Source organism: Phoenix dactylifera, chromosome 4, assembly GCF_051530095.1.
Source record: "Phoenix dactylifera cultivar Ajwa chromosome 4, Ajwa_hap1_PhDact_Kaust_v1.1, whole genome shotgun sequence".
NCBI classification, from domain to species: domain Eukaryota; kingdom Viridiplantae; phylum Streptophyta; class Magnoliopsida; order Arecales; family Arecaceae; genus Phoenix; species Phoenix dactylifera.
Genome location: NC_143193.1, coordinates 34,446,184 through 34,464,570, shown reverse-complemented (window position 1 = coordinate 34,464,570; position 18,387 = coordinate 34,446,184). Strand labels below are relative to the sequence as shown.

Here is an 18,387-nt window from a genome sequence, read left to right as displayed (position 1 = left end):
TGCCCGCTTTTTTATTTTTTGATAATATTTATTTTTAATTTTTTGGCTTTTGGCTTTTCCTCTTCGGATAATTTTTTTCCCCCGACAATAAACTGAGTCCGGAGACTGGCGGTGCCATGCCGCATAGCGGGACCAGCGCGTTGAATCCTACGCCAGAACGGCCCCGGCAGCGCGAATGTCTCGGGCCGTCGAGGTCTGCTGCTTTGTCATAAAAGGGAGTTTCGAAGGGCATATCATGGGTGCGATCATACCAGCACTAATGCACCGGATCCCATCAGAACTCCGCAGTTAAGCGTGCTTGGGCGAGAGTAGTACTAAGATGGGTGACCCCCTGGGAAGTCCTCGTGTTGCACCCCTTTTATTTTTTGCCCGCTTTTTTATTTTTTGATAACATTTATTTTTAATTTTTTGGCTTTTGGCTTTTCCTCTTCGGATAATTTTTTTCCCCCGAAAATAAACTGAGTCCGGAGACTCGCGGTGCCATGCCGCATAGCGGAACAGCGCGTTGAATCCTACGCCAGAACGGCCCCGGCAGCGCGAATGTCTCGGGCCGTCGAGGTCTGCTGCTTTGTCATAAAAGGGAGTATCGAAGGGCATGTCATGGGTGCGATCATACCAGCACTAATGCACCGGATCCCATCAGAACTCTGCAGTTAAGCGTGCTTGGGCGAGAGTAGTACTAGGATGGGTGACCCCCTGGGAAGTCCTCGTGTTGCACCCTTTTTATTTTTTTCTCCACTTTTTTATTTTTTGATAATATTTATTTTTAATTTTTCGGCTTTTGGCATTTCCTCTTCGGATAATTTTTTTCCCCGGACAATAAACTGAGTCCGGAGACTGGCGGTGCCATGCCGCATAGCGGGACCAGCGCGTTGAATCCTACGCCAGAACGGCCCCGGCAGCGCGAATGTCTCGGGCCGTCGAGGTCTGCTGCTTTGTCATAAAAGGGAGTTTCGAAGGGCATATCATGGGTGCGATCATACCAGCACTAATGCACCGGATCCCATCAGAACTCCGCAGTTAAGCGTGCTTGAGCGAGAGTAGTACTAAGATGGGTGACCCCCTGGGAAGTCCTCGTGTTGCACCCCTTTTATTTTTTGCCCGCTTTTTTATTTTTTGATAACATTTATTTTTAATTTTTTGGCTTTTGGCTTTTCCTCTTCGGATAATTTTTTTCCCCCGAAAATAAACTGAGTCCGGAGACTCGCGGTGCCATGCCGCATAAAGGAACAGCGCGTTGAATCCTACGCCAGAACGGCCCCGGCAGCGCGAATGTCTCGGGCCGTCGAGGTCTGCTGCTTTGTCATAAAAGGGTGTTTCGATGGGCATGTCATGGGTGCGATCATACCAGCACTAATGCACCGGATCCCATCAGAACTCCGCAGTTAAGCGTGCTTGGGCGAGAGTAGTACTAGGATGGGTGACCCCCTGGAAAGTCCTCGTGTTGCACCCCTTTTATTTTTTGCCCGCTTTTTTATTTTTTGATAATATTTATTTTTAATTTTTCGGCTTTTGGCTTTTCCTCTTCGGATAATTTTTTTTCCCCGAAAATAAACTGAGTCCGGAGACTCGCGGTGCCATGCCGCATAGCGGAACAGCGCGTTGAATCCTACGCCAGAACGGCCCCGGCAGCGCGAATGTCTCGGGCCGTCGAGGTCTGCTGCTTTGTCATAAAAGGGAGTTTCGAAGGGCATGTCATGGGTGCGATCATACCAGCACTAATGCACCGGATCCCATCAGAACTCCGCAGTTAAGCGTGCTTGGGCGAGAGTAGTACTAGGATGGGTGACCCCCTGGGAAGTCCTCGTGTTGCACCCTTTTTATTTTTTTCTCCACTTTTTTATTTTTTGATAATATTTATTTTTAATTTTTCGGCTTTTGGCATTTCCTCTTCGGATAATTTTTTTCCCCCGAAAATAAACTGAGTCCGGAGACTGGCGGTGCCATGCCGCATAGCGGGACCAGCGCGTTGAATCCTACGCCAGAACGGCCCCGGCGGCGCGAATGTCTCGGGCCGTCGAGTTCTGCTGCTTTGTCATAAAAGGGAGTTTCGATGGGCATGTCATGGGTGCGATCATACCAGCACTAATGCACCGGATCCCATCAGAACTCCGCAGTTAAGCGTGCTTGGGCGAGAGTAGTACTAGGATGGGTGACCCCCTGGGAAGTCCTCGTGTTGCACCCCTTTTATTTTTTGCCCGCTTTTTTATTTTTTGATAATATTTATTTTTAATTTTTCGGCTTTTGGCTTTTCCTCTTCGGATAATTTGTTTTCCCCGACAATAAACTGAGTCCGGAGACTGGCGGTGCCATGCCGCATAGCGGGACCAGCGCGTTGAATCCTACGCCAGAACGGCCCCGGCAGCGTGAATGTCTCGGGCCGTCGAGGTCTGCTGCTTTGTCATAAAAGGGAGTTTCGAAGGGCATGTCATGGGTGCGATCATACCAGCACTAATGCACCGGATCCCATCAGAACTCCGCAGTAAAGCGTGCTTGGGCGAGAGTTGTACTAGGATGGGTGACCCCCTGGGAAGTCCTCGTGTTGCACCCTTTTTATTTTTTGCCCGCTTTTTTATTTTTTGATAATATTTATTTTTAATTTTTCGGCTTTTGGCTTTTCCTCTTCGGATAATTTTTTTTTTCCGAAAATAAACTGAGTCCGGAGACTGGCGGTGCCATGCCGCATAGCGGAACAGCGCGTTGAATCCTACGCCAGAACGGCCCCGGCAGCGCGAATGTCTCGGACCGTCGCGGTCTGCTGCTTTGTCATAAAAGGGAGTTTCGAAGGGCATGTCATGGGTGCGATCATACCAGCACTAATGCACCGGATCCCATCATAACTCCGCAGTTAAGCGTGCTTGGGCGGGAGAAGTACTAGGATGGGTGACCCCCGGGAAGTCCTCGTGTTGCACCCTTTTTATTTTTTGCCCGCTTTTTTATTTTTTGATAATATTTATTTTTAATTTTTTGGCTTTTGGCTTTTCCACTTCGGATAATTTTTTCCCCCCGAAAATAAACTGAGTCCGGAGACTGGCGGTGCCATGCCGCATAGCGGAACAGCGCGTTGAATCCTACGCCAGAACGGCCCCGGCAGCGCGAATGTCTCGGGCCGTCGAGGTCTGCTGCTTTGCCATAAAAGGGTGTTTCGATGGGCATGTCATGGGTGCGACCATACCAGCACTAATGCACCGGATCCCATCAGAACTCCGCAGTTAAGCGTGCTTGGGCGAGAGTAGTACTAGGATGGGTGACCCCCTGGGAAGTCCTCGTGTTGCACCCCTTTTATTTTTTGCCCGCTTTTTTATTTTTTGATAATATTTATTTTTAATTTTTTGGCTTTTGGCTTTACCTCTTCGGATAATTTTTCCCCCCCGAAAATAAACTGAGTCCGGAGACTGGCGGTGCCATGCCGCATAGCGGAACAGCGCGTTGAATCCTACGCCAGAACGGCCCCGGCAGCGCGAATGTCTCGGGCCGTCGAGGTCTGCTGCTTTGTCATAAAAGGGAGTTTCGAAGGGCATGTCATGGGTGCGATCATACCAGCACTAATGCACCGGATCCCATCAGAACTCTGCAGTTAAGCGTGCTTGGGCGAGAGTAGTACTAGGATGGGTGACCCCCTGGGAAGTCCTCGTGTTGCACCCTTTTTATTTTTTTCTCCACTTTTTTATTTTTTGATAATATTTATTTTTAATTTTTCGGCTTTTGGCATTTCCTCTTCGGATAATTTTTTTCCCCCGACAATAAACTGAGTCCGGAGACTGGCGGTGCCATGCCGCATAGCGGGACCAGCGCGTTGAATCCTACGCCAGAACGGCCCCGGCAGCGCGAATGTCTCGGGCCGTCGAGGTCTGCTGCTTTGTCATAAAAGGGAGTTTCGAAGGGCATATCATGGGTGCGATCATACCAGCACTAATGCACCGGATCCCATCAGAACTCCGCAGTTAAGCGTGCTTGGGCGAGAGTAGTACTAAGATGGGTGACCCCCTGGGAAGTCCTCGTGTTGCACCCCTTTTATTTTTTGCCCGCTTTTTTATTTTTTGATAACATTTATTTTTAATTTTTTGGCTTTTGGCTTTTCCTCTTCGGATAATTTTTTTCCCCCGAAAATAAACTGAGTCCGGAGACTCGCGGTGCCATGCCGCATAGCGGAACAGCGCGTTGAATCCTACGCCAGAACGGCCCCGGCAGCGCGAATGTCTCGGGCCGTCGAGGTCTGCTGCTTTGTCATAAAAGGGTGTTTCGATGGGCATGTCATGGGTGCGATCATACCAGCACTAATGCACCGGATCCCATCAGAACTCCGCAGTTAAGCGTGCTTGGGCGAGAGTAGTACTAGGATGGGTGACCCCCTGGAAAGTCCTCGTGTTGCACCCCTTTTATTTTTTGCCCGCTTTTTTATTTTTTGATAATATTTATTTTTAATTTTTCGGCTTTTGGCTTTTCCTCTTCGGATAATTTTTTTCCCCCGAAAATAAACTGAGTCCGGAGACTCGCGGTGCCATGCCGCATAGCGGAACAGCGCGTTGAATCCTACGCCAGAACGGCCCCGGCAGCGCGAATGTCTCGGGCCGTCGAGGTCTGCTGCTTTGTCATAAAAGGGAGTTTCGAAGGGCATGTCATGGGTGCGATCATACCAGCACTAATGCACCGGATCCCATCAGAACTCCGCAGTTAAGCGTGCTTGGGCGAGAGTAGTACTAGGATGGGTGACCCCCTGGGAAGTCCTCGTGTTGCACCCTTTTTATTTTTTTCTCCACTTTTTTATTTTTTGATAATATTTATTTTTAATTTTTCGGCTTTTGGCATTTCCTCTTCGGATAATTTTTTTCCCCCGAAAATAAACTGAGTCCGGAGACTGGCGGTGCCATGCCGCATAGCGGGACCAGCGCGTTGAATCCTACGCCAGAACGGCCCCGGCGGCGCGAATGTCTCGGGCCGTCGAGTTCTGCTGCTTTGTCATAAAAGGGAGTTTCGATGGGCATGTCATGGGTGCGATCATACCAGCACTAATGCACCGGATCCTATCAGAACTCCGCAGTTAAGCGTGCTTGGGCGAGAGTAGTACTAGGATGGGTGACCCCCTGGGAAGTCCTCGTGTTGCACCCCTTTTATTTTTTGCCCGCTTTTTTATTTTTTGATAATATTTATTTTTAATTTTTCGGCTTTTGGCTTTTCCTCTTCGGATAATTTGTTTTCCCCGACAATAAACTGAGTCCGGAGACTGGCGGTGCCATGCCGCATAGCGGGACCAGCGCGTTGAATCCTACGCCAGAACGGCCCCGGCAGCGTGAATGTCTCGGGCCGTCGAGGTCTGCTGCTTTGTCATAAAAGGGAGTTTCGAAGGGCATGTCATGGGTGCGATCATACCAGCACTAATGCACCGGATCCCATCAGAACTCCGCAGTTAAGCGTGCTTGGGCGAGAGTTGTACTAGGATGGGTGACCCCCTGGGAAGTCCTCGTGTTGCACCCTTTTTATTTTTTGCCCGCTTTTTTATTTTTTGATAATATTTATTTTTAATTTTTCGGCTTTTGGCTTTTCCGTTTCGGATAATTTTTTTTTTCCGAAAATAAACTGAGTCCGGAGACTGGCGGTGCCATGCCGCATAGCGGAACAGCGCGTTGAATCCTACGCCAGAACGGCCCCGGCAGCGCGAATGTCTCGGACCGTCGCGGTCTGCTGCTTTGTCATAAAAGGGAGTTTCGAAGGGCATGTCATGGGTGCGATCATACCAGCACTAATGCACCGGATCCCATCATAACTCCGCAGTTAAGCGTGCTTGGGCGGGAGAAGTACTAGGATGGGTGACCCCCTGGGAAGTCCTCGTGTTGCACCCTTTTTATTTTTTGCCCGCTTTTTTATTTTTTGATAATATTTATTTTTAATTTTTTGGCTTTTGGCTTTTCCACTTCGGATAATTTTTTCCCCCCGAAAATAAACTGAGTCCGGAGACTGGCGGTGCCATGCCGCATAGCGGAACAGCGCGTTGAATCCTACGCCAGAACGGCCCCGGCAGCGCGAATGTCTCGGGCCGTCGAGGTCTGCTGCTTTGCCATAAAAGGGTGTTTCGATGGGCATGTCATGGGTGCGATCATACCAGCACTAATGCACCGGATCCCATCAGAACTCCGCAGTTAAGCGTGCTTGGGCGAGAGTAGTACTAGGATGGGTGACCCCCTGGGAAGTCCTCGTGTTGCACCCCTTTTATTTTTTGCCCGCTTTTTTATTTTTTGATAATATTTATTTTTAATTTTTTGGCTTTTGGCTTTACCTCTTCGGATAATTTTTCCCCCCCGAAAATAAACTGAGTCCGGAGACTGGCGGTGCCATGCCGCATAGCGGAACAGCGCGTTGAATCCTACGCCAGAACGGCCCCGGCAGCGCGAATGTCTCGGGCCGTCGAGGTCTGCTGCTTTGTCATAAAAGGGAGTTTCGAAGGGCATGTCATGGGTGCGATCATACCAGCACTAATGCACCGGATCCCATCAGAACTCTGCAGTTAAGCGTGCTTGGGCGAGAGTAGTACTAGGATGGGTGACCCCCTGGGAAGTCCTCGTGTTGCACCCTTTTTATTTTTTTCTCCACTTTTTTATTTTTCGATAATATTTATTTTTAATTTTTCGGCTTTTGGCATTTCCTCTTCGGATAATTTTTTTCCCCCGACAATAAACTGAGTCCGGAGACTGGCGGCGCCATGCCGCATAGCGGGACCAGCGCGTTGAATCCTACGCCAGAACGGCCCCGGCAGCGCGAATGTCTCGGGCCGTCGAGGTCTGCTGCTTTGTCATAAAAGGGAGTTTCGAAGGGCATATCATGGGTGCGATCATACCAGCACTAATGCACCGGATCCCATCAGAACTCCGCAGTTAAGCGTGCTTGGGCGAGAGTAGTACTAAGATGGGTGACCCCCTGGGAAGTCCTCGTGTTGCACCCCTTTTATTTTTTGCCCGCTTTTTTATTTTTTGATAACATTTATTTTTAATTTTTTGGCTTTTGGCTTTTCCTCTTCGGATAATTTTTTTCCCCCGAAAATAAACTGAGTCCGGAGACTCGCGGTGCCATGCCGCATAGCGGAACAGCGCGTTGAATCCTACGCCAGAACGGCCCCGGCAGCGCGAATGTTTCGGGCCGTCGAGGTCTGCTGCTTTGTCATAAAAGGGTGTTTCGATGGGCATGTCATGGGTGCGATCATACCAGCACTAATGCACCGGATCCCATCAGAACTCCGCAGTTAAGCGTGCTTGGGCGAGAGTAGTACTAGGATGGGTGACCCCCTGGAAAGTCCTCGTGTTGCACCCCTTTTATTTTTTGCCCGCTTTTTTATTTTTTGATAATATTTATTTTTAATTTTTCGGCTTTTGGCTTTTCCTCTTCGGATAATTTTTTTCCCCCGAAAATAAACTGAGTCCGGAGACTCGCGGTGCCATGCCGCATAGCGGAACAGCGCGTTGAATCCTACGCCAGAACGGCCCCGGCAGCGCGAATGTCTCGGGCCGTCGAGGTCTGCTGCTTTGTCATAAAAGGGAGTTTCGAAGGGCATGTCATGGGTGCGATCATACCAGCACTAATGCACCGGATCCCATCAGAACTCCGCAGTTAAGCGTGCTTGGGCGAGAGTAGTACTAGGATGGGTGACCCCCTGGGAAGTCATCGTGTTGCACCCTTTTTATTTTTTTCTCCACTTTTTTATTTTTTGATAATATTTATTTTTAATTTTTCGGCTTTTGGCATTTCCTCTTCGGATAATTTTTTTCCCCCGAAAATAAACTGAGTCCGGAGACTGGCGGTGCCATGCCGCATAGCGGGACCAGCGCGTTGAATCCTACGCCAGAACGGCCCCGGCGGCGCGAATGTCTCGGGCCGTCGAGGTCTGCTGCTTTGTCATAAAAGGGAGTTTCGATGGGCATGTCATGGGTGCGATCATACCAGCACTAATGCACCGGATCCCATCAGAACTCCGCAGTTAAGCGTGCTTGGGCGAGAGTAGTACTAGGATGGGTGACCCCCTGGGAAGTCCTCGTGTTGCACCCCTTTTATTTTTTGCCCGCTTTTTTATTTTTTGATAATATTTATTTTTAATTTTTTGGCTTTTGGCTTTTCCGCTTCGGATAATTTTTCTCCCCCGACAATAAACTGAGTCCGGAGACTGGCGGTGCCATGCCGCATAGCGGGACCAGCGCGTTGAATCCTACGCCAGAACGGCCCCGGCAGCACGAATGTCTCGGGTCGTCGAGGTCTGCTGCTTTGTCATAAAAGGGAGTTTCGAAGGGCATATCATTGGTGCGATCATACCAGCACTAATGCACCGGATCCCATCAGAACTCCGCAGTTAAGCGTGATTGGGCGAGAGTAGTACTAGGATGGGTGACCCCCTGGGAAGTCCTCGTGTTGCACCCCTTTTATTTTTTGCCCGCTTTTTTATTTTTTGATAACATTTATTTTTAATTTTTCGGCTTTTGGCTTTTCCTCTTCGGATAATTTTTTTCCCCCGAAAATAAACTGAGTCCGGAGACTCGCGGTGCCATGCCGCATAGCGGAACAGCGCGTTGAATCCTACGCCCGAACGGCCCCGGCAGCGCGAATGTCTCGGGCCGTCGAGGTCTGCTGCTTTGTCATAAAAGGGTGTTTCGATGGGCATGTCATGGGTGCGATCATACCAGCACTAATGCACCGGATCCCATCAGAACTCCGCAGTTAAGCGTGCTCGGGCGAGAGTAGTACAAGGATGGGTGACCCCCTGGGAAGTCCTCGTGTTGCACCCCTTTTATTTTTTGCCCGCTTTTTTATTTTTTGGTAATATTTATTTTTAATTTTTCGGCTTTTGGCTTTTTCTCTTCGGATAATTTTTTTCCCTCGAAAATAAACTGAGTCCGGAGACTTGCGGTGCCATGCCGCATAGCGGAACAGCGCGTTGAATCCTACGCCAGAACGGCCCCGGCAGCGCGAATGTCTCGGGCCGTCGAGGTCTGCTGCTTTGTCATAAAAGGGAGTTTCGAAGGGCATATCATGGGTGCGATCATACAGCACTAATGCACCGGATCCCATCAGAACTCCGCAGTTAAGCGTGCTTGGGCGAGAGTAGTACTAGGATGGGTGACCCCCTGGGAAGTCCTCGTGTTGCACCCCTTTTATTTTTTGCCCGCTTTTTTATTTTTTGATAATATTTATTTTTAATTTTTTGGCTTTTGGCTTTATCTCTTCGGATAATTTTTTCCCCCCGAAAATAAACTGAGTCCGGAGACTGGCGGTGCCATGCCGCATAGCGGAACAGCGCGTTGAATCCTACGCCAGAACGGACCCGGCAGCGCGAATGTCTCGGGCCGTCGAGGTCTGCTGCTTTGTCATAAAAGGGAGTTTCGAAGGGCATATCATGGGTGCGATCATACAGCACTAATGCACCGGATCCCATCAGAACTCCGCAGTTAAGCGTGCTTGGGCGAGAGTAGTACTAGGATGGGTGACCCCCTGGGAAGTCCTCGTGTTGCACCCCTTTTATTTTTTGCCCGCTTTTTTATTTTTTGATAATATTTATTTTTAATTTTTTGGCTTTTGGCTTTATCTCTTCGGATAATTTTTTCCCCCCGAAAATAAACTGAGTCCGGAGACTGGCGGTGCCATGCCGCATAGCGGAACAGCGCGTTGAATCCTACGCCAGAACGGCCCCGGCAGCGCGAATGTCTCGGGCCGTCGCGGTCTGCTGCTTTGTCATAAAAAGGAGTTTCGAAGGGCATGTCATGAGTGCGATCATACCAGCACTAATGCACCGGATCCCATCATAACTCCGCAGTTAAGCGTGCTTGGGTGAGAGAAGTAATAGGATGGGTGACCCCCTGGGAAGTCCTCGTGTTGCACCCTTTTTATTTTTTGCCCGCTTTTTTATTTTTTGATAATATTTATTTTTAGTTTTTTGGCTTTTGGCTTTTCCTCTTCGGATAATTTTTTCCCCCCGAAAATAAACTGAGTCCGGAGACTGGCGGTGCCATGCCGCATAGCGGAACAGCGCGTTGAATCATACGCCAGAACGGCCCCGGCAGCGCGAATGTCTCGGGCCGTCGCGGTCTGCTGCTTTGTCATAAAAGGGAGTTTCGAAGGGCATGTCATGGGTGCGATCATACAGCACTAATGCACCGGATCCCATCAGAACTCCGCAGTTAAGCGTGCTTGGGCGAGAGTAGTACTAGGATGGGTGACCCCCTGGGAAGTCCTCGTGTTGCACCCCTTTTATTTTTTGCCCGCTTTTTTATTTTTTGATAACATTTATTTTTAATTTTTTGGCTTTTGGCTTTTCCTCTTCGGATAATTTTTTTCCCCCGAAAATAAACTGAGTCCGGAGACTCGCGGTGCCATGCCGCATAGCGGAACAGCGCGTTGAATCCTACGCCAGAACGGCCCCGGCAGCGCGAATGTTTCGGGCCGTCGAGGTCTGCTGCTTTGTCATAAAAGGGTGTTTCGATGGGCATGTCATGGGTGCGATCATACCAGCACTAATGCACCGGATCCCATCAGAACTCCGCAGTTAAGCGTGCTTGGGCGAGAGTAGTACTAGGATGGGTGACCCCCTGGAAAGTCCTCGTGTTGCACCCCTTTTATTTTTTGCCCGCTTTTTTATTTTTTGATAATATTTATTTTTAATTTTTCGGCTTTTGGCTTTTCCTCTTCGGATAATTTTTTTCCCCCGAAAATAAACTGAGTCCGGAGACTCGCGGTGCCATGCCGCATAGCGGAACAGCGCGTTGAATCCTACGCCAGAACGGCCCCGGCAGCGCGAATGTCTCGGGCCGTCGAGGTCTGCTGCTTTGTCATAAAAGGGAGTTTCGAAGGGCATGTCATGGGTGCGATCATACCAGCACTAATGCACCGGATCCCATCAGAACTCCGCAGTTAAGCGTGCTTGGGCGAGAGTAGTACTAGGATGGGTGACCCCCTGGGAAGTCATCGTGTTGCACCCTTTTTATTTTTTTCTCCACTTTTTTATTTTTTGATAATATTTATTTTTAATTTTTCGGCTTTTGGCATTTCCTCTTCGGATAATTTTTTTCCCCCGAAAATAAACTGAGTCCGGAGACTGGCGGTGCCATGCCGCATAGCGGGACCAGCGCGTTGAATCCTACGCCAGAACGGCCCCGGCGGCGCGAATGTCTCGGGCCGTCGAGGTCTGCTGCTTTGTCATAAAAGGGAGTTTCGATGGGCATGTCATGGGTGCGATCATACCAGCACTAATGCACCGGATCCCATCAGAACTCCGCAGTTAAGCGTGCTTGGGCGAGAGTAGTACTAGGATGGGTGACCCCCTGGGAAGTCCTCGTGTTGCACCCCTTTTATTTTTTGCCCGCTTTTTTATTTTTTGATAATATTTATTTTTAATTTTTTGGCTTTTGGCTTTTCCGCTTCGGATAATTTTTCTCCCCCGACAATAAACTGAGTCCGGAGACTGGCGGTGCCATGCCGCATAGCGGGACCAGCGCGTTGAATCCTACGCCAGAACGGCCCCGGCAGCACGAATGTCTCGGGTCGTCGAGGTCTGCTGCTTTGTCATAAAAGGGAGTTTCGAAGGGCATATCATTGGTGCGATCATACCAGCACTAATGCACCGGATCCCATCAGAACTCCGCAGTTAAGCGTGATTGGGCGAGAGTAGTACTAGGATGGGTGACCCCCTGGGAAGTCCTCGTGTTGCACCCCTTTTATTTTTTGCCCGCTTTTTTATTTTTTGATAACATTTATTTTTAATTTTTCGGCTTTTGGCTTTTCCTCTTCGGATAATTTTTTTCCCCCGAAAATAAACTGAGTCCGGAGACTCGCGGTGCCATGCCGCATAGCGGAACAGCGCGTTGAATCCTACGCCCGAACGGCCCCGGCAGCGCGAATGTCTCGGGCCGTCGAGGTCTGCTGCTTTGTCATAAAAGGGTGTTTCGATGGGCATGTCATGGGTGCGATCATACCAGCACTAATGCACCGGATCCCATCAGAACTCCGCAGTTAAGCGTGCTCGGGCGAGAGTAGTACAAGGATGGGTGACCCCCTGGGAAGTCCTCGTGTTGCACCCCTTTTATTTTTTGCCCGCTTTTTTATTTTTTGGTAATATTTATTTTTAATTTTTCGGCTTTTGGCTTTTTCTCTTCGGATAATTTTTTTCCCTCGAAAATAAACTGAGTCCGGAGACTTGCGGTGCCATGCCGCATAGCGGAACAGCGCGTTGAATCCTACGCCAGAACGGCCCCGGCAGCGCGAATGTCTCGGGCCGTCGAGGTCTGCTGCTTTGTCATAAAAGGGAGTTTCGAAGGGCATATCATGGGTGCGATCATACAGCACTAATGCACCGGATCCCATCAGAACTCCGCAGTTAAGCGTGCTTGGGCGAGAGTAGTACTAGGATGGGTGACCCCCTGGGAAGTCCTCGTGTTGCACCCCTTTTATTTTTTGCCCGCTTTTTTATTTTTTGATAATATTTATTTTTAATTTTTTGGCTTTTGGCTTTATCTCTTCGGATAATTTTTTCCCCCCGAAAATAAACTGAGTCCGGAGACTGGCGGTGCCATGCCGCATAGCGGAACAGCGCGTTGAATCCTACGCCAGAACGGACCCGGCAGCGCGAATGTCTCGGGCCGTCGAGGTCTGCTGCTTTGTCATAAAAGGGAGTTTCGAAGGGCATATCATGGGTGCGATCATACAGCACTAATGCACCGGATCCCATCAGAACTCCGCAGTTAAGCGTGCTTGGGCGAGAGTAGTACTAGGATGGGTGACCCCCTGGGAAGTCCTCGTGTTGCACCCCTTTTATTTTTTGCCCGCTTTTTTATTTTTTGATAATATTTATTTTTAATTTTTTGGCTTTTGGCTTTATCTCTTCGGATAATTTTTTCCCCCCGAAAATAAACTGAGTCCGGAGACTGGCGGTGCCATGCCGCATAGCGGAACAGCGCGTTGAATCCTACGCCAGAACGGCCCCGGCAGCGCGAATGTCTCGGGCCGTCGCGGTCTGCTGCTTTGTCATAAAAAGGAGTTTCGAAGGGCATGTCATGAGTGCGATCATACCAGCACTAATGCACCGGATCCCATCATAACTCCGCAGTTAAGCGTGCTTGGGTGAGAGAAGTAATAGGATGGGTGACCCCCTGGGAAGTCCTCGTGTTGCACCCTTTTTATTTTTTGCCCGCTTTTTTATTTTTTGATAATATTTATTTTTAGTTTTTTGGCTTTTGGCTTTTCCTCTTCGGATAATTTTTTCCCCCCGAAAATAAACTGAGTCCGGAGACTGGCGGTGCCATGCCGCATAGCGGAACAGCGCGTTGAATCATACGCCAGAACGGCCCCGGCAGCGCGAATGTCTCGGGCCGTCGCGGTCTGCTGCTTTGTCATAAAAGGGAGTTTCGAAGGGCATGTCATGGGTGCGATCATACAGCACTAATGCACCGGATCCCATCAGAACTCCGCAGTTAAGCGTGCTTGGGCGAGAGTAGTACTAGGATGGGTGACCCCCTGGGAAGTCCTCGTGTTGCACCCCTTTTATTTTTTGCCCGCTTTTTTATTTTTTGATAACATTTATTTTTAATTTTTTGGCTTTTGGCTTTTCCTCTTCGGATAATTTTTTTCCCCCGAAAATAAACTGAGTCCGGAGACTCGCGGTGCCATGCCGCATAGCGGAACAGCGCGTTGAATCCTACGCCAGAACGGCCCCGGCAGCGCGAATGTTTCGGGCCGTCGAGGTCTGCTGCTTTGTCATAAAAGGGTGTTTCGATGGGCATGTCATGGGTGCGATCATACCAGCACTAATGCACCGGATCCCATCAGAACTCCGCAGTTAAGCGTGCTTGGGCGAGAGTAGTACTAGGATGGGTGACCCCCTGGAAAGTCCTCGTGTTGCACCCCTTTTATTTTTTGCCCGCTTTTTTATTTTTTGATAATATTTATTTTTAATTTTTCGGCTTTTGGCTTTTCCTCTTCGGATAATTTTTTTCCCCCGAAAATAAACTGAGTCCGGAGACTCGCGGTGCCATGCCGCATAGCGGAACAGCGCGTTGAATCCTACGCCAGAACGGCCCCGGCAGCGCGAATGTCTCGGGCCGTCGAGGTCTGCTGCTTTGTCATAAAAGGGAGTTTCGAAGGGCATGTCATGGGTGCGATCATACCAGCACTAATGCACCGGATCCCATCAGAACTCCGCAGTTAAGCGTGCTTGGGCGAGAGTAGTACTAGGATGGGTGACCCCCTGGGAAGTCATCGTGTTGCACCCTTTTTATTTTTTTCTCCACTTTTTTATTTTTTGATAATATTTATTTTTAATTTTTCGGCTTTTGGCATTTCCTCTTCGGATAATTTTTTTCCCCCGAAAATAAACTGAGTCCGGAGACTGGCGGTGCCATGCCGCATAGCGGGACCAGCGCGTTGAATCCTACGCCAGAACGGCCCCGGCGGCGCGAATGTCTCGGGCCGTCGAGGTCTGCTGCTTTGTCATAAAAGGGAGTTTCGATGGGCATGTCATGGGTGCGATCATACCAGCACTAATGCACCGGATCCCATCAGAACTCCGCAGTTAAGCGTGCTTGGGCGAGAGTAGTACTAGGATGGGTGACCCCCTGGGAAGTCCTCGTGTTGCACCCCTTTTATTTTTTGCCCGCTTTTTTATTTTTTGATAATATTTATTTTTAATTTTTTGGCTTTTGGCTTTTCCGCTTCGGATAATTTTTCTCCCCCGACAATAAACTGAGTCCGGAGACTGGCGGTGCCATGCCGCATAGCGGGACCAGCGCGTTGAATCCTACGCCAGAACGGCCCCGGCAGCACGAATGTCTCGGGTCGTCGAGGTCTGCTGCTTTGTCATAAAAGGGAGTTTCGAAGGGCATATCATTGGTGCGATCATACCAGCACTAATGCACCGGATCCCATCAGAACTCCGCAGTTAAGCGTGATTGGGCGAGAGTAGTACTAGGATGGGTGACCCCCTGGGAAGTCCTCGTGTTGCACCCCTTTTATTTTTTGCCCGCTTTTTTATTTTTTGATAACATTTATTTTTAATTTTTCGGCTTTTGGCTTTTCCTCTTCGGATAATTTTTTTCCCCCGAAAATAAACTGAGTCCGGAGACTCGCGGTGCCATGCCGCATAGCGGAACAGCGCGTTGAATCCTACGCCCGAACGGCCCCGGCAGCGCGAATGTCTCGGGCCGTCGAGGTCTGCTGCTTTGTCATAAAAGGGTGTTTCGATGGGCATGTCATGGGTGCGATCATACCAGCACTAATGCACCGGATCCCATCAGAACTCCGCAGTTAAGCGTGCTCGGGCGAGAGTAGTACAAGGATGGGTGACCCCCTGGGAAGTCCTCGTGTTGCACCCCTTTTATTTTTTGCCCGCTTTTTTATTTTTTGGTAATATTTATTTTTAATTTTTCGGCTTTTGGCTTTTTCTCTTCGGATAATTTTTTTCCCTCGAAAATAAACTGAGTCCGGAGACTTGCGGTGCCATGCCGCATAGCGGAACAGCGCGTTGAATCCTACGCCAGAACGGCCCCGGCAGCGCGAATGTCTCGGGCCGTCGAGGTCTGCTGCTTTGTCATAAAAGGGAGTTTCGAAGGGCATATCATGGGTGCGATCATACAGCACTAATGCACCGGATCCCATCAGAACTCCGCAGTTAAGCGTGCTTGGGCGAGAGTAGTACTAGGATGGGTGACCCCCTGGGAAGTCCTCGTGTTGCACCCCTTTTATTTTTTGCCCGCTTTTTTATTTTTTGATAATATTTATTTTTAATTTTTTGGCTTTTGGCTTTATCTCTTCGGATAATTTTTTCCCCCCGAAAATAAACTGAGTCCGGAGACTGGCGGTGCCATGCCGCATAGCGGAACAGCGCGTTGAATCCTACGCCAGAACGGACCCGGCAGCGCGAATGTCTCGGGCCGTCGAGGTCTGCTGCTTTGTCATAAAAGGGAGTTTCGAAGGGCATATCATGGGTGCGATCATACAGCACTAATGCACCGGATCCCATCAGAACTCCGCAGTTAAGCGTGCTTGGGCGAGAGTAGTACTAGGATGGGTGACCCCCTGGGAAGTCCTCGTGTTGCACCCCTTTTATTTTTTGCCCGCTTTTTTATTTTTTGATAATATTTATTTTTAATTTTTTGGCTTTTGGCTTTATCTCTTCGGATAATTTTTTCCCCCCGAAAATAAACTGAGTCCGGAGACTGGCGGTGCCATGCCGCATAGCGGAACAGCGCGTTGAATCCTACGCCAGAACGGCCCCGGCAGCGCGAATGTCTCGGGCCGTCGCGGTCTGCTGCTTTGTCATAAAAAGGAGTTTCGAAGGGCATGTCATGAGTGCGATCATACCAGCACTAATGCACCGGATCCCATCATAACTCCGCAGTTAAGCGTGCTTGGGTGAGAGAAGTAATAGGATGGGTGACCCCCTGGGAAGTCCTCGTGTTGCACCCTTTTTATTTTTTGCCCGCTTTTTTATTTTTTGATAATATTTATTTTTAGTTTTTTGGCTTTTGGCTTTTCCTCTTCGGATAATTTTTTCCCCCCGAAAATAAACTGAGTCCGGAGACTGGCGGTGCCATGCCGCATAGCGGAACAGCGCGTTGAATCATACGCCAGAACGGCCCCGGCAGCGCGAATGTCTCGGGCCGTCGCGGTCTGCTGCTTTGTCATAAAAGGGAGTTTCGAAGGGCATGTCATGGGTGCGATCATACCAGCACTAATGCACCGGATCCCATCAGAACTCTGCAGTTAAGCGTGCTTGGGCGAGAGTAGTACTAGGATGGGTGACCCCCTGGAAAGTCCTCGTGTTGCACCCCTTTTATTTTTTGCCCGCTTTTTTATTTTTTGATAACATTTATTTTTTATTTTTCGGCTTTTGGCTTTTCCTCTTCGGATAATTTTTTTCCCCCGAAAATAAACTGAGTCCGGAGACTGGCGGTGCCATGCCGCATAGCGGAACAGCGTGTTGAATCCTACGCCAGAACGGCCCCGGCAGCGCGAATGTCTCGGGCCATCGAGGTCTGCTGCTTTGTCATAAAAGGGAGTTTCGAAGGGCATATCATGGGTGCGATCATACCAGCACTAATGCACCGGATCCCATCAGAACTCCGCAGTTAAGCGTGCTTGGGCGAGAGTAGTACTAGGATGGGTGACCCCCTGGGAAGTCCTCGTGTTGCACCCCTTTTATTTTTTGCCCGCTTTTTTATTTTTTGATAACATTTATTTTTTATTTTTCGGCTTTTGGCTTTTCCTCCTCGGATAATTTTTTTTTCCCGAAAATAAACTGAGTCCGGAGACTGGCGGTGCCATGCCGCATAGCGGAACAGCGTGTTGAATCCTGCGCCAGAACGGCCCCGGCAGCGCGAATGTCTCGGGCCGTCGAGGTCTGCTGCTTTGTCATAAAAGGGAGTTTCGAAGGGCATGCCTTGGGTGCGATCATACCAGCACTAATGCACCGGATCCCATCAGAACCCCGTAGTTAAGCGTGCTTGGGCGAGAGTAGTACTAGGATGGGTGACCCCCTGAGAAGTCCTCGTGTTGCACCCTTTTTATTTTTTGCCCGCTTTTTTATTTTTTGATAATATTTATTTTTAATTTTTTGGCTTTTGGCTTTTCCGCTTCGGATAATTTTTCTCCCCCGACAATAAACTGAGTCCGGAGACTGGCGGTGCCATGCCGCATAGCGGGACCAGCGCGTTGAATCCTACGCCAGAACGGCCCCGGCAGCACGAATGTCTCGGGCCGTCGAGGTCTGCTGCTTTGTCATAAAAGGGAGTTTCGAAGGGCATGTCATGGGTGCGATCATACCAGCACTAATGCACCGGATCCCATCATAACTCCGCAGTTAAGCGTGCTTGGGCGAGAGAAGTACTAGGATGGGTGACCCCCTGGGAAGTCCTCGTGTTGCGCCCTTTTAATTTTTTGCCCGCTTTTTTATTTTTTGATAATATTTATTTTTAATTTTTTGGCTTTTGGCTTTTCCACTTCGGATAATTTTTTCCCCCCGAAAATAAACTGAGTCCGGAGACTGGCGGTGCCATGCCGCATAGCGGAACAGCGCGTTGAATCCTACGCCAGAACGGCCCCGGCAGCGCGAATGTCTCGGGCCGTCGAGGTCTGCTGCTTTGTCATAGAAGGGAGTTTCGAAGGGCATGTCATGGGTGCGATCATACCAGCACTAATGCACCGGATCCCATCAGAACTCCGCAGTTAAGCGTGCTTGGGCGAGAGTAGTACTAGGATGGGTGACCCCCTGGGAAGTCCTCGTGTTGCACCCCTTTTATTTTTTTCCCGCTTTTTTATTTTTTGATAACATTTATTTTTTATTTTTCGGCTTTTGCCTTTTCCTCTTCGGATAATTTTTTTTCCCCGAAAATAAACTGAGTCCGGAGACTGGCGGTGCCATGCCGC

The 18,387-nt window shown here is 49.4% G+C and overlaps 46 non-coding genes and 4 pseudogenes across 46 annotated transcripts; all 50 read left to right on the top strand.

The window, feature by feature from the left end:
* Nucleotides 1-237: 237 nt before the first annotated feature.
* On the top strand, nucleotides 238-356 carry LOC149755820 (5S ribosomal RNA). The gene has a single exon (XR_016412793.1). It is a non-coding gene; the product is annotated as a 5S ribosomal RNA (ribosomal RNA).
* Nucleotides 357-602: 246 nt separating this feature from the next.
* On the top strand, nucleotides 603-721 carry LOC149755819 (5S ribosomal RNA). The gene has a single exon (XR_016401680.1). It is a non-coding gene; the product is annotated as a 5S ribosomal RNA (ribosomal RNA).
* Nucleotides 722-969: 248 nt separating this feature from the next.
* Nucleotides 970-1,088, top strand: LOC149755818 (5S ribosomal RNA). Its single transcript, XR_016404163.1, has one exon. It is a non-coding gene; the product is annotated as a 5S ribosomal RNA (ribosomal RNA).
* Nucleotides 1,089-1,334: 246 nt separating this feature from the next.
* On the top strand, nucleotides 1,335-1,453 carry LOC149755817 (5S ribosomal RNA). Its single transcript, XR_016403100.1, has one exon. It is a non-coding gene; the product is annotated as a 5S ribosomal RNA (ribosomal RNA).
* A 246-nt stretch (nucleotides 1,454-1,699) lies between these two features.
* Nucleotides 1,700-1,818, top strand: LOC149755816 (5S ribosomal RNA). The gene has a single exon (XR_016411714.1). It is a non-coding gene; the product is annotated as a 5S ribosomal RNA (ribosomal RNA).
* A 248-nt stretch (nucleotides 1,819-2,066) lies between these two features.
* On the top strand, nucleotides 2,067-2,185 carry LOC149755815 (5S ribosomal RNA). Its single transcript, XR_016411503.1, has one exon. It is a non-coding gene; the product is annotated as a 5S ribosomal RNA (ribosomal RNA).
* A 247-nt stretch (nucleotides 2,186-2,432) lies between these two features.
* On the top strand, nucleotides 2,433-2,551 carry LOC149755814 (5S ribosomal RNA). Its single transcript, XR_016404041.1, has one exon. It is a non-coding gene; the product is annotated as a 5S ribosomal RNA (ribosomal RNA).
* Nucleotides 2,552-2,797: 246 nt separating this feature from the next.
* Nucleotides 2,798-2,915, top strand: LOC149755813 (5S ribosomal RNA; annotated as a pseudogene).
* Nucleotides 2,916-3,161: 246 nt separating this feature from the next.
* On the top strand, nucleotides 3,162-3,280 carry LOC149755812 (5S ribosomal RNA). The gene has a single exon (XR_016410140.1). It is a non-coding gene; the product is annotated as a 5S ribosomal RNA (ribosomal RNA).
* Nucleotides 3,281-3,526: 246 nt separating this feature from the next.
* LOC149755811 (5S ribosomal RNA) lies at nucleotides 3,527-3,645 on the top strand. Its single transcript, XR_016401679.1, has one exon. It is a non-coding gene; the product is annotated as a 5S ribosomal RNA (ribosomal RNA).
* A 248-nt stretch (nucleotides 3,646-3,893) lies between these two features.
* On the top strand, nucleotides 3,894-4,012 carry LOC149755810 (5S ribosomal RNA). The gene has a single exon (XR_016412792.1). It is a non-coding gene; the product is annotated as a 5S ribosomal RNA (ribosomal RNA).
* A 246-nt stretch (nucleotides 4,013-4,258) lies between these two features.
* Nucleotides 4,259-4,377, top strand: LOC149755809 (5S ribosomal RNA). Its single transcript, XR_016403099.1, has one exon. It is a non-coding gene; the product is annotated as a 5S ribosomal RNA (ribosomal RNA).
* Nucleotides 4,378-4,623: 246 nt separating this feature from the next.
* On the top strand, nucleotides 4,624-4,742 carry LOC149755808 (5S ribosomal RNA). Its single transcript, XR_016411713.1, has one exon. It is a non-coding gene; the product is annotated as a 5S ribosomal RNA (ribosomal RNA).
* A 248-nt stretch (nucleotides 4,743-4,990) lies between these two features.
* LOC149755807 (5S ribosomal RNA) lies at nucleotides 4,991-5,109 on the top strand. The gene has a single exon (XR_016403173.1). It is a non-coding gene; the product is annotated as a 5S ribosomal RNA (ribosomal RNA).
* A 247-nt stretch (nucleotides 5,110-5,356) lies between these two features.
* LOC149755806 (5S ribosomal RNA) lies at nucleotides 5,357-5,475 on the top strand. The gene has a single exon (XR_016401603.1). It is a non-coding gene; the product is annotated as a 5S ribosomal RNA (ribosomal RNA).
* A 246-nt stretch (nucleotides 5,476-5,721) lies between these two features.
* LOC149755805 (5S ribosomal RNA) lies at nucleotides 5,722-5,840 on the top strand. Its single transcript, XR_016406289.1, has one exon. It is a non-coding gene; the product is annotated as a 5S ribosomal RNA (ribosomal RNA).
* A 246-nt stretch (nucleotides 5,841-6,086) lies between these two features.
* LOC149755804 (5S ribosomal RNA) lies at nucleotides 6,087-6,205 on the top strand. The gene has a single exon (XR_016411492.1). It is a non-coding gene; the product is annotated as a 5S ribosomal RNA (ribosomal RNA).
* A 246-nt stretch (nucleotides 6,206-6,451) lies between these two features.
* Nucleotides 6,452-6,570, top strand: LOC149755803 (5S ribosomal RNA). Its single transcript, XR_016401677.1, has one exon. It is a non-coding gene; the product is annotated as a 5S ribosomal RNA (ribosomal RNA).
* Nucleotides 6,571-6,818: 248 nt separating this feature from the next.
* Nucleotides 6,819-6,937, top strand: LOC149755802 (5S ribosomal RNA). Its single transcript, XR_016412791.1, has one exon. It is a non-coding gene; the product is annotated as a 5S ribosomal RNA (ribosomal RNA).
* A 246-nt stretch (nucleotides 6,938-7,183) lies between these two features.
* On the top strand, nucleotides 7,184-7,302 carry LOC149755801 (5S ribosomal RNA). The gene has a single exon (XR_016403098.1). It is a non-coding gene; the product is annotated as a 5S ribosomal RNA (ribosomal RNA).
* Nucleotides 7,303-7,548: 246 nt separating this feature from the next.
* LOC149755800 (5S ribosomal RNA) lies at nucleotides 7,549-7,667 on the top strand. The gene has a single exon (XR_016402199.1). It is a non-coding gene; the product is annotated as a 5S ribosomal RNA (ribosomal RNA).
* A 248-nt stretch (nucleotides 7,668-7,915) lies between these two features.
* LOC149755799 (5S ribosomal RNA) lies at nucleotides 7,916-8,034 on the top strand. Its single transcript, XR_016411480.1, has one exon. It is a non-coding gene; the product is annotated as a 5S ribosomal RNA (ribosomal RNA).
* Nucleotides 8,035-8,281: 247 nt separating this feature from the next.
* Nucleotides 8,282-8,400, top strand: LOC149755798 (5S ribosomal RNA). The gene has a single exon (XR_016405555.1). It is a non-coding gene; the product is annotated as a 5S ribosomal RNA (ribosomal RNA).
* Nucleotides 8,401-8,646: 246 nt separating this feature from the next.
* LOC149755797 (5S ribosomal RNA) lies at nucleotides 8,647-8,765 on the top strand. The gene has a single exon (XR_016403401.1). It is a non-coding gene; the product is annotated as a 5S ribosomal RNA (ribosomal RNA).
* Nucleotides 8,766-9,011: 246 nt separating this feature from the next.
* LOC149755796 (5S ribosomal RNA) lies at nucleotides 9,012-9,129 on the top strand. Its single transcript, XR_016407612.1, has one exon. It is a non-coding gene; the product is annotated as a 5S ribosomal RNA (ribosomal RNA).
* A 246-nt stretch (nucleotides 9,130-9,375) lies between these two features.
* Nucleotides 9,376-9,493, top strand: LOC149755795 (5S ribosomal RNA). The gene has a single exon (XR_016407611.1). It is a non-coding gene; the product is annotated as a 5S ribosomal RNA (ribosomal RNA).
* A 246-nt stretch (nucleotides 9,494-9,739) lies between these two features.
* LOC149755794 (5S ribosomal RNA) lies at nucleotides 9,740-9,858 on the top strand (annotated as a pseudogene).
* A 246-nt stretch (nucleotides 9,859-10,104) lies between these two features.
* Nucleotides 10,105-10,222, top strand: LOC149755793 (5S ribosomal RNA). The gene has a single exon (XR_016407610.1). It is a non-coding gene; the product is annotated as a 5S ribosomal RNA (ribosomal RNA).
* Nucleotides 10,223-10,468: 246 nt separating this feature from the next.
* On the top strand, nucleotides 10,469-10,587 carry LOC149755792 (5S ribosomal RNA). Its single transcript, XR_016403097.1, has one exon. It is a non-coding gene; the product is annotated as a 5S ribosomal RNA (ribosomal RNA).
* Nucleotides 10,588-10,833: 246 nt separating this feature from the next.
* LOC149755791 (5S ribosomal RNA) lies at nucleotides 10,834-10,952 on the top strand. Its single transcript, XR_016402198.1, has one exon. It is a non-coding gene; the product is annotated as a 5S ribosomal RNA (ribosomal RNA).
* Nucleotides 10,953-11,200: 248 nt separating this feature from the next.
* LOC149755790 (5S ribosomal RNA) lies at nucleotides 11,201-11,319 on the top strand. The gene has a single exon (XR_016411469.1). It is a non-coding gene; the product is annotated as a 5S ribosomal RNA (ribosomal RNA).
* Nucleotides 11,320-11,566: 247 nt separating this feature from the next.
* Nucleotides 11,567-11,685, top strand: LOC149755789 (5S ribosomal RNA). The gene has a single exon (XR_016405554.1). It is a non-coding gene; the product is annotated as a 5S ribosomal RNA (ribosomal RNA).
* A 246-nt stretch (nucleotides 11,686-11,931) lies between these two features.
* Nucleotides 11,932-12,050, top strand: LOC149755788 (5S ribosomal RNA). Its single transcript, XR_016403400.1, has one exon. It is a non-coding gene; the product is annotated as a 5S ribosomal RNA (ribosomal RNA).
* Nucleotides 12,051-12,296: 246 nt separating this feature from the next.
* On the top strand, nucleotides 12,297-12,414 carry LOC149755787 (5S ribosomal RNA). Its single transcript, XR_016407609.1, has one exon. It is a non-coding gene; the product is annotated as a 5S ribosomal RNA (ribosomal RNA).
* Nucleotides 12,415-12,660: 246 nt separating this feature from the next.
* LOC149755786 (5S ribosomal RNA) lies at nucleotides 12,661-12,778 on the top strand. The gene has a single exon (XR_016407608.1). It is a non-coding gene; the product is annotated as a 5S ribosomal RNA (ribosomal RNA).
* A 246-nt stretch (nucleotides 12,779-13,024) lies between these two features.
* LOC149755785 (5S ribosomal RNA) lies at nucleotides 13,025-13,143 on the top strand (annotated as a pseudogene).
* A 246-nt stretch (nucleotides 13,144-13,389) lies between these two features.
* On the top strand, nucleotides 13,390-13,507 carry LOC149755784 (5S ribosomal RNA). Its single transcript, XR_016407607.1, has one exon. It is a non-coding gene; the product is annotated as a 5S ribosomal RNA (ribosomal RNA).
* Nucleotides 13,508-13,753: 246 nt separating this feature from the next.
* On the top strand, nucleotides 13,754-13,872 carry LOC149755783 (5S ribosomal RNA). The gene has a single exon (XR_016403095.1). It is a non-coding gene; the product is annotated as a 5S ribosomal RNA (ribosomal RNA).
* Nucleotides 13,873-14,118: 246 nt separating this feature from the next.
* Nucleotides 14,119-14,237, top strand: LOC149755782 (5S ribosomal RNA). The gene has a single exon (XR_016402197.1). It is a non-coding gene; the product is annotated as a 5S ribosomal RNA (ribosomal RNA).
* A 248-nt stretch (nucleotides 14,238-14,485) lies between these two features.
* LOC149755781 (5S ribosomal RNA) lies at nucleotides 14,486-14,604 on the top strand. The gene has a single exon (XR_016411458.1). It is a non-coding gene; the product is annotated as a 5S ribosomal RNA (ribosomal RNA).
* Nucleotides 14,605-14,851: 247 nt separating this feature from the next.
* On the top strand, nucleotides 14,852-14,970 carry LOC149755780 (5S ribosomal RNA). Its single transcript, XR_016405553.1, has one exon. It is a non-coding gene; the product is annotated as a 5S ribosomal RNA (ribosomal RNA).
* A 246-nt stretch (nucleotides 14,971-15,216) lies between these two features.
* On the top strand, nucleotides 15,217-15,335 carry LOC149755779 (5S ribosomal RNA). The gene has a single exon (XR_016403399.1). It is a non-coding gene; the product is annotated as a 5S ribosomal RNA (ribosomal RNA).
* Nucleotides 15,336-15,581: 246 nt separating this feature from the next.
* Nucleotides 15,582-15,699, top strand: LOC149755778 (5S ribosomal RNA). The gene has a single exon (XR_016407606.1). It is a non-coding gene; the product is annotated as a 5S ribosomal RNA (ribosomal RNA).
* A 246-nt stretch (nucleotides 15,700-15,945) lies between these two features.
* Nucleotides 15,946-16,063, top strand: LOC149755777 (5S ribosomal RNA). Its single transcript, XR_016407605.1, has one exon. It is a non-coding gene; the product is annotated as a 5S ribosomal RNA (ribosomal RNA).
* Nucleotides 16,064-16,309: 246 nt separating this feature from the next.
* On the top strand, nucleotides 16,310-16,428 carry LOC149755776 (5S ribosomal RNA; annotated as a pseudogene).
* A 246-nt stretch (nucleotides 16,429-16,674) lies between these two features.
* On the top strand, nucleotides 16,675-16,793 carry LOC149755775 (5S ribosomal RNA). The gene has a single exon (XR_016405284.1). It is a non-coding gene; the product is annotated as a 5S ribosomal RNA (ribosomal RNA).
* Nucleotides 16,794-17,039: 246 nt separating this feature from the next.
* Nucleotides 17,040-17,158, top strand: LOC149755774 (5S ribosomal RNA). Its single transcript, XR_016411446.1, has one exon. It is a non-coding gene; the product is annotated as a 5S ribosomal RNA (ribosomal RNA).
* A 246-nt stretch (nucleotides 17,159-17,404) lies between these two features.
* Nucleotides 17,405-17,523, top strand: LOC149755773 (5S ribosomal RNA). The gene has a single exon (XR_016404808.1). It is a non-coding gene; the product is annotated as a 5S ribosomal RNA (ribosomal RNA).
* Nucleotides 17,524-17,770: 247 nt separating this feature from the next.
* On the top strand, nucleotides 17,771-17,889 carry LOC149755772 (5S ribosomal RNA). Its single transcript, XR_016407876.1, has one exon. It is a non-coding gene; the product is annotated as a 5S ribosomal RNA (ribosomal RNA).
* A 246-nt stretch (nucleotides 17,890-18,135) lies between these two features.
* On the top strand, nucleotides 18,136-18,254 carry LOC149755771 (5S ribosomal RNA). The gene has a single exon (XR_016411435.1). It is a non-coding gene; the product is annotated as a 5S ribosomal RNA (ribosomal RNA).
* Nucleotides 18,255-18,387: the final 133 nt, after the last annotated feature.